This window comes from Oxyura jamaicensis, chromosome 4 (assembly GCF_011077185.1).
Source record: "Oxyura jamaicensis isolate SHBP4307 breed ruddy duck chromosome 4, BPBGC_Ojam_1.0, whole genome shotgun sequence".
NCBI lineage: Eukaryota > Metazoa > Chordata > Aves > Anseriformes > Anatidae > Oxyura > Oxyura jamaicensis.
In genome coordinates, this window is record NC_048896.1 from 31,549,394 (window position 1) to 31,562,727 (window position 13,334).

Sequence of the window (13,334 nt, forward strand, 5' to 3'; positions counted from 1 at the left end):
TTCAATGTACATTTAAGTAGTTGGTTGCTAATTCAGCTTGGAAGGGGACAAATGACCAAATTCGTAACCTGACTAGAAATTTATGACTACTACTAGGAGATCTATTTTGAAAAAGAACTGTTGATGCCCATAAAATAAAACTCGTAACAGATTCAAGGAAGAAAAGCTTTATTTTTCTTGCCTTTAAAGTTGGAATAGCAGGTGCTTTTTCTGTTTTCATCTGTAATAGTTTCCTTCAAGTTGGGAATAAAAACCCAGGCAAGCAAAAATGGCTTGTATGGAGCTAAGCTTGATCTCATTTATGCCACTTATTTTGAGATACCGGAGAAGCCAGAAGCTAATCTAGAGATATCAGGATACAAAATAAAAATCAAGCTTACATTCTTGTCCAGTTACAGGCTGCTCATGTAGCTTTTTGCAGGCTTCTATGTGCAGTAGTTCTGTGCATTGGTACACTCACATTCGTGTATGAGTTTATAATGTCCCATGTCTGTAGCAAGAGCTACATTTTTTAAAAATTTGGATTAAAAAAAATAAATTTCACAAATGTTTTTGATTCTTTTGCTAAAAAATTACATCCTGTTCTTTAAAATTAACCTGAAATAATTCTGCATACAAGTGGGCTGTCAGTGAAGTTTGTTGCTTCTTAATAAAAGGTGTTTTATCTTCACCAGAAATGCATGTGCGTGCGTGCGCACACACAAAACCAAAAAACACCAAACAGCACTGCTTTATTAGAATCATCTTTGTATCAATGGTGTGATATTGGTTCTTTCTGATAATATACAGGGATATACTTGTGTTTTAAATGGTATTTTCCATATAGTACGTGGCATCAAGGTTGCTGTAGTCTAGGACTTCCCCTGCCTCTACCCTGAACAAGGTACTAAATCACAATTTTTGTCCAACAGGAGAAAATTGTTAGAGGAGGAGGAAGCCTCCACACAAAGGAAGATGACAAATTCTTTGAAGCATCCTATATATATGCTGCTTCATTTTATTTAGTGTTTTATAGTTTATCTGGAAGTTGGAGAAGTAAAAAAAAAAAAAAGTGAACTTTACAAGATGTATGTAAAATGAAAGGATTTGAAGATTCAGAGACCTCCACGTGTTTTGTTTAAAAACCTTATCTGCAGCCCCTACGTTCACTAAATTTCATTGTGGGGAAAAAATGTGGGAATAGTATTTATCCTATGCCTCCATTTTCAGTAGCCACAGATAGCCCCACTGCCCTATAAGCTTCCTCCCCAAGTGATAAAGACCTATGTTAATTGCCACTCAGTAGAAAAAAATATTGAAATATCACCGTAAAATATCACTGTTCTAGTAATTTTCCTCTTTGTTACTTGGAGCTTATCCCAAAGAATCAAAAGGAGTAAGCTGAACCTCATACTCTAGTGTTCACTTAAATGAGAAGGTGAGCAAAAAGCCCAGAAAAGTTGTTTTTGTCTGGTGTAGTGTTTGCATTTATCTGGAAAATCCATTTAGGTCTGGAAACAGATGCTGAATCTTTGAAAGTCAACTGCCATGACTTTAATGTGAGCTGGTGTTAATTCAGTATGCCATAACTTTTAGGATCTTTAATTGTTCTGGTACTTAAACATTCTTCAATGGGATAAATTTTCCCTCCTCATTGTTCCCCTTTATTCCCCTTATTGCTCCCCCCACCCCCAAAAAAATGATAGTGTTTAGAAAATTGCATGTACAATGTGTTACCTAGGTTAGTTTTGAAACCTGCTCACTCTGCTATAGGATGGAATGGGAGTCTAAGGAAATATTCTGTACAATACAGTGGAGAAAAATAGATTTTGTTGTGACCTTTAGGTTGAGCTTTTCTGTTCTGAACCATATTATTTTGTTAAATACAAGGGAACTGGAGCCAGCCTGTGACCTTTTGTTATCATGCAGCTTTGAGAAATGGCAAAAGTCATTCTGATGCTCAGAAGCTCTATTACAGAGAGATTTGTTTTTTAAAGGAAAAAAAAAACAGCCTTGAAGAGAATCAGAATTGTAAACCTATACCAGAACAATATAAGTTTTCAATATTGGCATAAATTAAAGCCTTTTCTACTGAGACAGTAATGTCTGAAGCTAGCTGCAATCCACATTGTCTTCAGCCCCTTTTGATCCTAGAGATGCTCAATACCAGCTATAGATTTTCACCTCATAAATCCTTTCAAGTGAGGAAGAGAACCGATGAAATGATTTATCCTTACTGTTCTGTGAATCTGCATTTGTGACCCTGTATCTTTGCTATCATAGATGGTTTGCTTTTAACTGGTGTCTTGTTGGTAGCTTGCTAATGGGGAGAAAGTGATTGCGCAGAGGTAGGCTTTATTTTAATTACTGATGTTACAATTTAATACTATTCCTTAATCCCTCTTCCCACTCTGTGCTGAGGCTCATTGGATCCTAACGCTGAAAGATGTCTTTCTCTGATCTTTGCAGTGCAGGGTTGCCACTGAATGATGATGACAACCTTCCTTGGGGTGCCAGACCCTACAGATGCAGCACCTGCTCAAGATTGCTCTTCCTCAGGAATGAAGTATTTGGGAGTTTGCCTGCAATTCTGTAGTGCTTTGCAAAGCTCTTCTCAGTCACCGTGTTGGGATAGATTTAGGGCACTAGAAAGTATGTTGTCTTGAAGCTACCTGTGACTCTGGATAAAATCAAAAATGTTCCTTTTTTTTTTTTTTCATCCAGCAGGCTGCCAAACCAAGCTGATTCCAGGTCGTCTCCCATGTTTCTCCAAAGCTGAGGTCCCTAGGTGTGTCTTTCTAAAATTAATGCTGAAGATCCTTCAGATAAATATTCCCCTCCTCAGCCTTACCAGAAAGGATCCCATCCTTTGTGCTTCTGACATTCTTTAGTTATCATTGATCTAGTTATGAGAATCTCTTTTCAGGCCTGTTTCTTTGGCGTGCAGCACAATGAAGTGTTAAGTGACACTTTGGCAGTGCGTATTTCAAGTGGACCTTGGCGTATGGTGTATAAAACACCATATCCACCCTATGCTAGAGCCTGCTTCTCTAGCAAGATAGGCCTTCTGGATATCATTGAATTCAAATATATTCTAGGCAATGTAGAGATTTAGAGTTACTTGTACAAACCTGTTAATGAAAGCAGGGAATCCAGTTGTGTTACCAGCTCCTTAGAAACTACACCTGTTGAAAAACAAATGTTTTTGATAGTGTTAGAAATGAAGGACCTCAAAACATGGCTTTCTGGAGCTGTGTGGATCTATTAGTGATTGATCTTATGAATGATACGATGGCTCAAGTTGCATTCAAACTATGAGTGGGATTGCTTTATTTTGAGTGTGGATTCGCTTTGTAGAAGGAAAGACCAGATGCACTCGCTTTTTAAACTACAGTCTAAAGACTGAAATCTTATGGTTATGTAAACAATACTGCGAATTTTGGGTCTGTATCCAGTTTGTTGCTGCATTTCCAGCAGATGGACTCAGACTTGTAGATGATGTAGACAACGTGTATTCATGGTGTCACATACTGCTATTCTGTTTTTAAACACCAGTTCCCTACATTTACAACTGCTGTCCTCATCTCCCCATGCTTTCCTCTTCTGCCCTGGGATCTTGGGATCGATGTTTTGTGAATTGTTGGGCCTGATACCAGAGGCCTAGCTGAGTTGTTAGTCTAGGACCAGGTGGACTGAGGGATAGGAGAAAAAGGCTCTAGGCTATCAGGCCTTCTGATACAGTATTGACCAGATAAAATCCAAAACAGCTTGACCAGGTAGACATTTCTCTCAGCTGGGGTACATGCAACACTCAATAATGGTTTTTTAAAGCTGTGTCCTGAAAATGCCCGAGTGATTATGGGGCTGGACAGCCTCATAGCAGCTGTATGAGGGGAGTGAGAGCAGTATAGTGGTGCTGAGCTGCCCATTGGTGTCAAACCACTGGGACTGTGAAGCACTGCTCCGTATTAGTTTTGATTTAGACAACTGACTGGTAGCAATGCGTTGCTCTTAGACTGATATGGATCCAACCAGGCCTTGACATGTCTGAGCTTTTGGTTCATCAATTAGCGGAGCTGCTTTGGTCTGTGTGCATTTACCAGTTCGTTCAGCTGAAGCATTATTTTATGACAACATGAGGTACTTGTCTACTGATCTACTTGAATGCAGTTGATCTCCAATATGGAGAGGAGGCCTAATTTCTCTTATGTGCCATTGTCAACTCTAAATGTGACACTAAAAAGTGGCATGAAATCTCTAGTCCTGAAATATGGAAGAACAGAAATCTATTTTCACTCATCCTTTTCTGTCTGTTTGCTTGCTTATCTTCCCTGTGATGGGGGGAGAGGGAGGAGCTATTCTTTACATTGTCACTGTGTCTTGCATTGAACTGTAAGATGTAATATAGAAAGGCTTAAATGACACTCTGAATAGTGAAGGTCTCGTGGCCTAAATGGTCTCTGTTTAGAATTTACAATTTTGGTGCCTTTTTTTTTTTTTTTTTTTTGTGAGACCACTGGAGGTACAGTTTAATCCTATTGCAATACACAGGGAGATTAAAAAAAAATATCCATCTGGTGACAGAAGAATGCTTGGTGTAATAATACTATAGCAATTTGGTTTTTATAGCTGAAGTATAAATCCAGGAACTGCAGCTCATAATTCACATAATTAATAAGGTGTGGTTTTGTTTTTCTTGTTTTAATTTTGCTTAGCATCTAACAGCAAATCTGAATGGTCTATTTAATTTATGTGAAACCAGTGAGGCAAATGCAAGTTCTTTATTCACTGAATGGTAGTTAAAGTACTGGGAAAATGCAGGCAATAGAAGTTCCACTGCACTTCAGAACAGATCTCGTCTTTGGAATGTTTTTGGGAGCAATGTATAATGTCTTAGAGTTTTAGTCCTGTTTGAAAAACTTGGATAACTTTTTTCACTCACTGTGATTAGGTGGAAGTGATCAGAACACTAAAAATTAATATTGGGTAAACAGTAGTGTTGCTTCTTAGTTTCACAGACTCATTGAATGGCTTAGGTTGGAAGGGACCTCAATGACGATGCAGTTCCAACCTCCCTGCCATGGGCAAGGACACCTCCCTCTAGACCAGGTTGCTTAAAGCCCCATCCAACCTGGCCTTGAACACCTCCAGGGATTCACATTCACAGCTTCTTAGGTTCTCTATAAATCTAACTTGTCTCTAGTCTGGATACTCAGACTTGGTCTGTACCAGAGCTTCTCTTTTTCTTTCAGCCCTAAATATACATCTGCGTTCACTGGTATTTTCACCTTTATTTGTTGTTTTATGTCCTATTGATACCCTTTGGTTTCAAGACCATTCTCCTTGTTTGTGCTCTGGTACAAAGGTTGCTGCATTTATCTGAGTGTCTGCTGATGATAGTTAAATCTATAACATGAAAAGATAAAAGGCGAGGAGAAATCCACCTGTTTGCTTCTGTGAATTGCTTGCTTGATTGAGGTGGTAGCTTTGGAATTCACGGACATATTTCACATACTTTTTCTTGCAGGGTCAATCATGTTGCAGCTTCTCTATTTATCTAGCATTGTGATTTGGGGACACACCTATTTTTATAGATGGGAGAAGATTATTAGTTTTATTATATTATTAGCATATTAGTTACTCTACTCAAGAATATTAAGTTTTGTATTTTATTTCTAAAGCAAATAACTACTGGGACTGAAAGGGTTTGCCCATTTTATCAGAGCAGGCAGTTAATCAGTCATGGACTACAGGGGCTTCTTTTGCTCTTTGTTTGTGCCTGTGCCATTTCTTGTTGTTTGGGTTGTTTCAGCACATTACATCATCCTGTCCAGAGCTCATGCAGAAATGTTAGCAATTCATCTTAACATTTTTCCTATGTCAGCTGAGGTTGCAAACCAAACTAACATCATTTTTCAAAATGCCACTTTAGGTGGCAAAGAACTGTATACTGTAGTCCTTATTCGTACAGGAAAAAAAAAAAAAAAAAACTTGTTTGCTGATTTAATGATACAGAATCTGACTCAACTGTCCATAAAATTATTTTGTTCCAAAGACCGCAGCTAATTTTAGTTACTATTTTCTACCAATATTAAAACCAAATTGCGTTGCCTTGTAGATCTCTTTTTTTGCATGCTTGTAAATATCTAAATGGTAATATGAGATGTGAAATTGTTTAGGTACAGATTTTAATTGCACAATTGACTTCTGGAATAACACTTTAATTTATATTTGCGGTAATGAATCCAGTCTTGTGTCCTCTTTTGTTTATTCAGGTTCGTATGGGATTTTTCAACCTGCAGTCTAATGTAATCAGAACTCTGACTACATTGATCAGATTCAACCAAACTTGACAGCAGGGTGAGGAGCTAGAAGATGATTGCCTTCAAATTTCATGAAAGAAGGTAGCTAAGTACAGAAAACACTTTATGTCCAAGAGAACTGAGAGTTCACAGTGTGAATTCAAACCTGTTTAACAACCTCCTTTTGAGAATTGTGATGATAATTACCGAAGATTGTTAGGTATTGTGCTGTATTAGAAGCCATATAATATAATGTCCTGTTAAACATGCTTTTGTCTTTAGATTCTCCAATATCTAATAAGGAGTGAACTTAAACTTTTTAGAATTATGGAGATCTCAAAGAGGCTTATGTGCTCAAAACTCTTCTGTTTTAAGTGGTGTCAGTTGATCTAATAAGGTATTACTTTTCTATACAAACTTTGTCTTGCCTCATAATGCAGGTAAAAATATCAATTAGCTGTGAGACATTTACAGAAGAAACAGGTGTCATTTATTTCTGTTCATATTTGTTTTATGGCCGAGACTGGTTTCCTTAAAGAGAAGCAGTTATTCTTCTCCCTAAAACAACAACAACAAAAAACACATCTTAGAGCTATAACTGTTAGTAGCTATTACAACCTGTATGACAAAAACAGTCATACATGTCATTAGGTACTGCAGCTTATAGCTTCCTTGATAATGAAAGAAGGTATGAGAATGTAGGAAATACCCCCATGCTGATGGATAAAACCAATGTCTCCTTTGAGTTTGTTTCCCACTTGTATATTATTGCAAGCATTAATTTAATCTTTCCTCATAGATTGGAAAAATGATCAATGCCATTTTGTATATTAGTATAATGGAGAGTGCAAAAGAAAAGATTAGGAGCTAATTCTGGCAGGTTGCATTTACAATATCACTTTCATTTGGAGAAGGTGATTTTGGAAGTGAATCCCTTGGCTATTCTCACAGTTGTGGGTTAGGTTGGTACAATGGTTTAGGATTGCGCAAACCAGACAGCTTCCAGGAGGGTCCCTTCTGAAAGGAGTCTTCTGAATATCTCATTGAAATCAGACTTGGGTATGACTGAATATCTTGTTGAAATTGGAACAGCCAGATACGTAAAGGTATTTGGTTGTCAAGAGGACCATCATGGAGGTACTATTGCTTAGCTGCCATCTTACCCTGCATGGTCTTGTTTCTACAATCAGTCATGTCTGAAGGGCTGATTAAACTCCTCAAGCCTCAAAACTATGTACCATTATAGCTGACACTGAAGCCTGGTGTTTCCTGAAGTAGGATTATTGAACTCAGTATATTCTGGCTGAATGCCCAACCATAGAGGAGTGTAAAGATTGTAACATTCACATTTGATATGTGATCCTGTCATTTGATTGAGGGTCAAAACCAGCTATGTAGTATGTGAAACTGACTCCCACATTCCAGGTGAACCTTAAACCCATGCAAGATATTGGGATATGTTTGCATATTCTTTATTAGCTTTCCTTTGTTTTAAAAATATTTAGGGCACAGTATTGAGTCTGCTTTTATGACTTAGGCATTTTCTGGCTATGAAATTAGTCTAACAGAATCTATATAAGGTGACCGAAGGGACTAGGGAGTCATGCTTTTTTGCTCACAGTTCTGTAGTATCTTTGATCTTTGTGTAGTTTTGGGATAAGCTGATGACTCCTAATATTCACAGGGTATTATAATTGTTCCCCCTAACTTAAGAGTTACAACAGAGTAAAAGCCTTTCCTGATTTTGATTGCTTTCCAAAGATGAATGGACTAGTTGGTTTAAAATAAAAAAAAAAGGGGGGGGGGGGGGGGGAAGGTGCAAAATCCAAATGAGGATCTCTCCTGCAATTGCACCAAAAGCAAAATGTTAGATGAAACCAGTTTTTGTATTCTTTTGGACAGGAAAACAAATCAGATGTAGTAAGTCTTTACCTTAAAGGATCTGCTGTTTTAAGAGAATTAAACAAAGCAACATTTCCTTTCTGGAGACAGCAAATGAGTATGCAGTGTTCTGAATATATTTAAAACAATTGAAGCCTAGGTTTCATTCACTTCATGCCTTTGTCCAAGGTATATTAATTTCTGACTGAAGAATTGAATAGAAACCAAGAGAAGAACAATTCAAGTCATCCTTTTGTGCTTATTGAAAAGATAACTGAGTAGTCTAAACTAAGTACCATATATCAAGTTCCTCTGCTCTAAGTCAGAGCCTGTTGCTGAAATGCCTGTAAATATAAAGGACCCATTTTGGAGTCCTGATAGGAGAAAATACAGAGCTGAGAGATAGTTTGGGGTGTAATACTGAAGGGTCAAGCTACATTTCAGGTCACCATTGATGGTGTTTTATTTTTTCATCATAGTTTTATTTCAAAGTTTCTTAAATAAATTTTATTTGCTTCTGTAACCAACACTATATGCTTGAATAAGATGGATTATATTCCTTATGCTCATCTCGTTAGTCATTAGTATGAACACAAAACCTGAGAGAGATTGGGCATTCCTAAGTTCCTTAGGAATACAAATTTGGCATCAAGCAACAGGCAGGCATACTTGTGGAGAACTTGGACCTTGTGGCATTTTATAAGTGAGGGGTTTGGATTCAGACAGGAAACTGAAAGTGTTGTCTACTGACTCTGTAGAGTGGAATCGGTATTAGTAGGTGGCTTCAATCAATTGGCAAGTAGTGAACAATGGGAAAACACCTTATGACTGAAGTTATCCACATATATCCCGTCTGTTGTACTGAATACAATTTTGAGAACATAATTGCTGGGCACAGTAATGCTGAATCTATGCCTAAGGTGCAAAGAGGAGCCTTTCTTACAAAGGTTTTGTGATATGTCTCTCAGAGAAGCTTTGTATCTAGGGGCAGTTTGAAAGTGCACCATATTTTCCACTAAAAAAAATAAATCTATTGAAGCAGAGCAAATCTTGTTTTTACATTTTGGTAAAAGAACCAAAAGTCTTAATGCTTCAGGGCAGTCTAATCAATGTAGCTGTTCAGCTTGAATAAATTAGCATGAAGCAATGTCAATCTCCTGCCCAAGACTGTATGTCTGGTAACAGTAATTGCTTAGACTGTAAGGGCCTGTAACATCAGGAAGTGTAACATTCAAGGAACTGTATTTGGTCCAACAGTTGTAATACTGAAAAACTCAAGATCAGGATTCTGGTTCAAAAAACTCTGAAGTTACAGTTCTCAAAAAAATGGGGGGTTGTTCTCAAAGTTTACAATAGTAACTTAGTAAGCTATGACATTACAGAAATTGTTTGTGTTGTCCAAGTATTTGAAGGTTGTAGTGGATTGCAAGAGACTTTTTCTGAGCTTTTGTGAAGTAGTCAGAACTTCTCGGCTCACTTAAATGTCCAAAGGGTTCCGTGTGCTAGAAGTCCCTGTATTCCACAGACGTCCTCTTCCACATCTTCCACAAGAGGGCAGTTAGCTGTCCTTTAAGTTTTGCTGTCACGTGTGCTATCATTTTTTTCTGTAATGTATTTGAGGAAAGCGCTCATTTGAGGATCATAAGTGACTGACTACGGCTTTGTATTGGTGACATTACGTAATTGACATCTAGGATAATTTTATATCTGTTGCTGACCTTTTCCAAAGATATTTCAAGTGTATGACTATTGGAGTAATTCCTTGATTAATGTCATGCAGATATTTAAATTGATGAATCAGGGCCTAAGGGAGATGTTTAGAAACTGATCAGCAGGTGCGTGTAAGCCTGAGTAAGTTCAGTTTGGAAATTCAGTTTAGACTACTACTTGAAAAATAGAGGATTAGTTAAACGAAGACATGTCTCCATGTAGAGTGCTGTTCGGCTTTGCTTGTCTGCTTCTATCCATTGTTGCCATTCTAATTCTTCAATGCTTCAGATCCTTTCAGTTCCCTAAAACAGAGACGTTGCTTCACTAACCTGAACTGTATTTAGTAGAACTCGATGTTCCATGCCAATTAAGTAGTAATGATTTATTTAAAGAAAAAAGGACCTAGAATTGTTCATTTACACTGTTGGCCACATGACTGTGACTCACATATGTTGTATTGTTTCTGTAGCTAGTTACATGTATTGCAAAATTAGATGGTCATGTTTATTGCATCTGGCAATAGTAATTAAAATTACAGATAGAGCTTTTACTTTCTGCCTTAAGAATACAGGCATTTTCTGATTTCCTGCTCATCCTCTCCACAGGATGAACAGATGATCTGTGCTGGCCTTATATGAATCCAAATGCTGTGGCTCCAAGCTACTACAATTGAAGTTGCTCTTGACTTTCTGCCAGTTTCAGGTCTTTCGAGGATTTAATTTTGTACTGAAGAGAAGACAGGGTAATGATAATCTGTCATGCTTTAGGATGGCTGCTGCTTTCAGGTATGCTCAGAAAAGTTTCAGCCATTTGAATTGTGGTAGCTGTTTCCTTTGGTGCCATATAATGATGTGAACTCTTTGCCTGAAGATACTGCCTTGGGTACCTCTCCGACATGAGTTCATAATCAAGATTCGGATTCTTCTCTTCAAACGACCTAACAGAAACAAATCCAAGAGGCACTTTTTTTGCTGTAGGATCCAACTGTCATGATCTATTGTGCAACTTTGTCAAAAACATGGAATCTCTTAACAGGACAGTGAATGTGTTTTAGTGCTGACATGGTTTTGGACGGCTGCAGATATCACTGCCTTCAGGATATAGTATAAAACATGCTTCTCTTCATTTTTTTTCCAAGTCATAGCATATAATAAAGAGAAATTCTAGATGTGCTCCTGTCTTACCTATAAGCAAGGGAATAGCAACATGTCAACAGTACTACTGTGTGGAGGTGCATAATGATGAACCTGGCTCCATACCTGAACAGGCAAAACACAAATGCATGAAAATCATCCAGGATATAAAGCATCCCTAGAGCTATTTCAGCACTTCCAAGAGAAAGTGGAAAAAAACCTACCTGTATATCTTCTAGAAATGTTCGACCGAGTACTCTAGGAGTTCATGTTATTACTGCAATAGATTGATCTCATGCTCTGTATGGCCAAAGTGCTGTGTTGCAGCTTGTAGTTCTGTTCTCCCAGGCTTTCTCAAGGTGATTTTTTTTTTTTTTTTTTTTTGTGCACAGTCTTGTGTTATCACTGTCAAGGTGCTAAGATATGCAGGGAAATGCTTTGTAGCTTTTTACTCTCCTTGCATAGTTTTGGGATGTGCTGAGGGCACTTGTTGAGATGAAGTACTGATGGTCAAACGTAAGCTCAGTCAAAGTGGAATTTTGAATATTTTTTGCAGATCAAAAATGCTAAGTACAGATTTCCCTGAAAATTAGAAATATCCTTTAAATGTGTTTGTTGGAAATTAAGTTAAATTGACAAATAATTCCTTAGGTATATTATGGTCTTTACAGAGGAATTAAAACGTGTAAAGCTGAAAGTAGCTATGGAAAATATCCTGCCTTAGGTCATGCAAGGACAAAGCAGGCATTCTGAGAATGTTAAGATAATTGTGATGAATACAGTTTTCCCTGCTCCAATTATAGCATCTGAAAGTTTAGAAATCTTTACATTGGCCCTTGATTTTTTTTCCAAAAGACTGTAACACCTCGCATGTTCCTGTCTCTTTAACTTTAATTGTGAAGGACAGCTACAAAAGGACAAATGTGAAATACAACCGGTCAGTAAAAAGATCTGCATTTTTTTTTAAAGTTATCATCAAACAAATAAGCTTCAGCACGTGTGACTTTTATAAAACTTCTGTATTTTTTACACTTTAATAAATATGAAGTAAGTCAGCCTTAGTTGGTTTCAAAATGCATTTGGAAAATTGATTCAGGTTTAGTTTCACTCTTCTTTCTATAAACAGTGGTGTCGTTCTGAAATGCTGTTTCAAGAAGGCTTCTTAATAAAGCATAAACTTATATCCCTCTCACTCCCATGAAAACAGTGTGAAGGGATGGATTTCCAGCAGATGACGAATCTCCAAAATGTAATAATATTAAACCCGTACTTCATTAGAAGAACATGGAGTCAAAGTTGCAGCTGTTTGGTTTTGCAGCACTAAGATGTGTGTAGTCTAGACATCATTTGGAGTTAATTAAAACTTGGATCAAAGCAATCAGTTCAAGCATTAAGTAGTCTATTTTTCCCACTAGAAAGGATGAGGAGCAAAAACATCTGTCTATATAGAGCATGAGTGGTGGGTTTTCATCAGAATCAAAATGAGTGAAGCTTGAACATCTCTGGAGCATACATCATTATCCCTGGTTACCTGACTTATTGTAGCATGCTGACTTTGCGGGAAAGGTGTGAGCGATCTAAGTTTGAGAAACAAGATCACGTGCACATGGTGATATATAACATACCTGTGCATCAGAGGACTTGGTGTGTTGATTTGTGGTGTGGATATGGCATATGAGTACTACATGCTCTGAGCAGTATAGATGGACACACAAAAAGCACACCACTGCTAATATGAGAACTGGTACTGGGTACACTATCTAGTTAAATGGTCATCAGGAATGGCCTACAACAACCATTTAGACATACCCACTAAGAACTTTTTGTTATCCAGTTTACTGTATCATCTGTCAGTTTAAAACCCATAATGTTATGATTGAATGAGATTGCACTGAATGTGTTTTAAAGAATACCAGACAGTCCCATCTTTTAGTCTCTTAAGGTCCTTACTATTCTGTCAAATGTAACAAACTTGGCTAGGCTTGATGGGCAGGCTTTGTGCAAGAAAATTCAGCATGTTTGGGGGAAAACTTGCTATGCCACAATACACTTCCAAGCCCACCCAGACATCCTCCTGTGCTCACTGTTGGTAAATCGCAACCCTCAGCTACTTGGCATGTTTTCCTTTGTGCAGCTTTCTTTAGAGCTAATGTAGAACCTATCCATGTGTCATGTGAAGTGCTCTCTGTATATATTTTTCCATTTGCCCTCTTGCTATTTTTGGTAGGTCTTCCATTGCTGTGTTTCATATTTTATTTTATTTTATTTAATTAAAAAATAATTTTACAAATGTCTGTAATTACACTGAATTCAGTGTAGCTACTCACGT

The 13,334-nt window shown here is 37.5% G+C and overlaps 1 long non-coding RNA gene across 2 annotated transcripts in view; it reads left to right on the forward strand.

The window, feature by feature from the left end:
• LOC118166481 overlaps positions 1-11,038 on the forward strand; it is a 43,831-nt gene extending 32,793 nt beyond the window's left edge. The window contains exons 3-4 of one of the 2 annotated variants that reach the window (XR_004750521.1): positions 6,255-6,383; positions 10,478-11,038. This is a non-coding gene — a long non-coding RNA (uncharacterized LOC118166481). The remainder of the gene's footprint in view (positions 1-6,254; positions 6,384-10,477) is intronic. The other variant, XR_004750520.1, reaches the window with a different exon arrangement.
• The last annotated feature ends 2,296 nt before the right edge of the window (positions 11,039-13,334 follow it).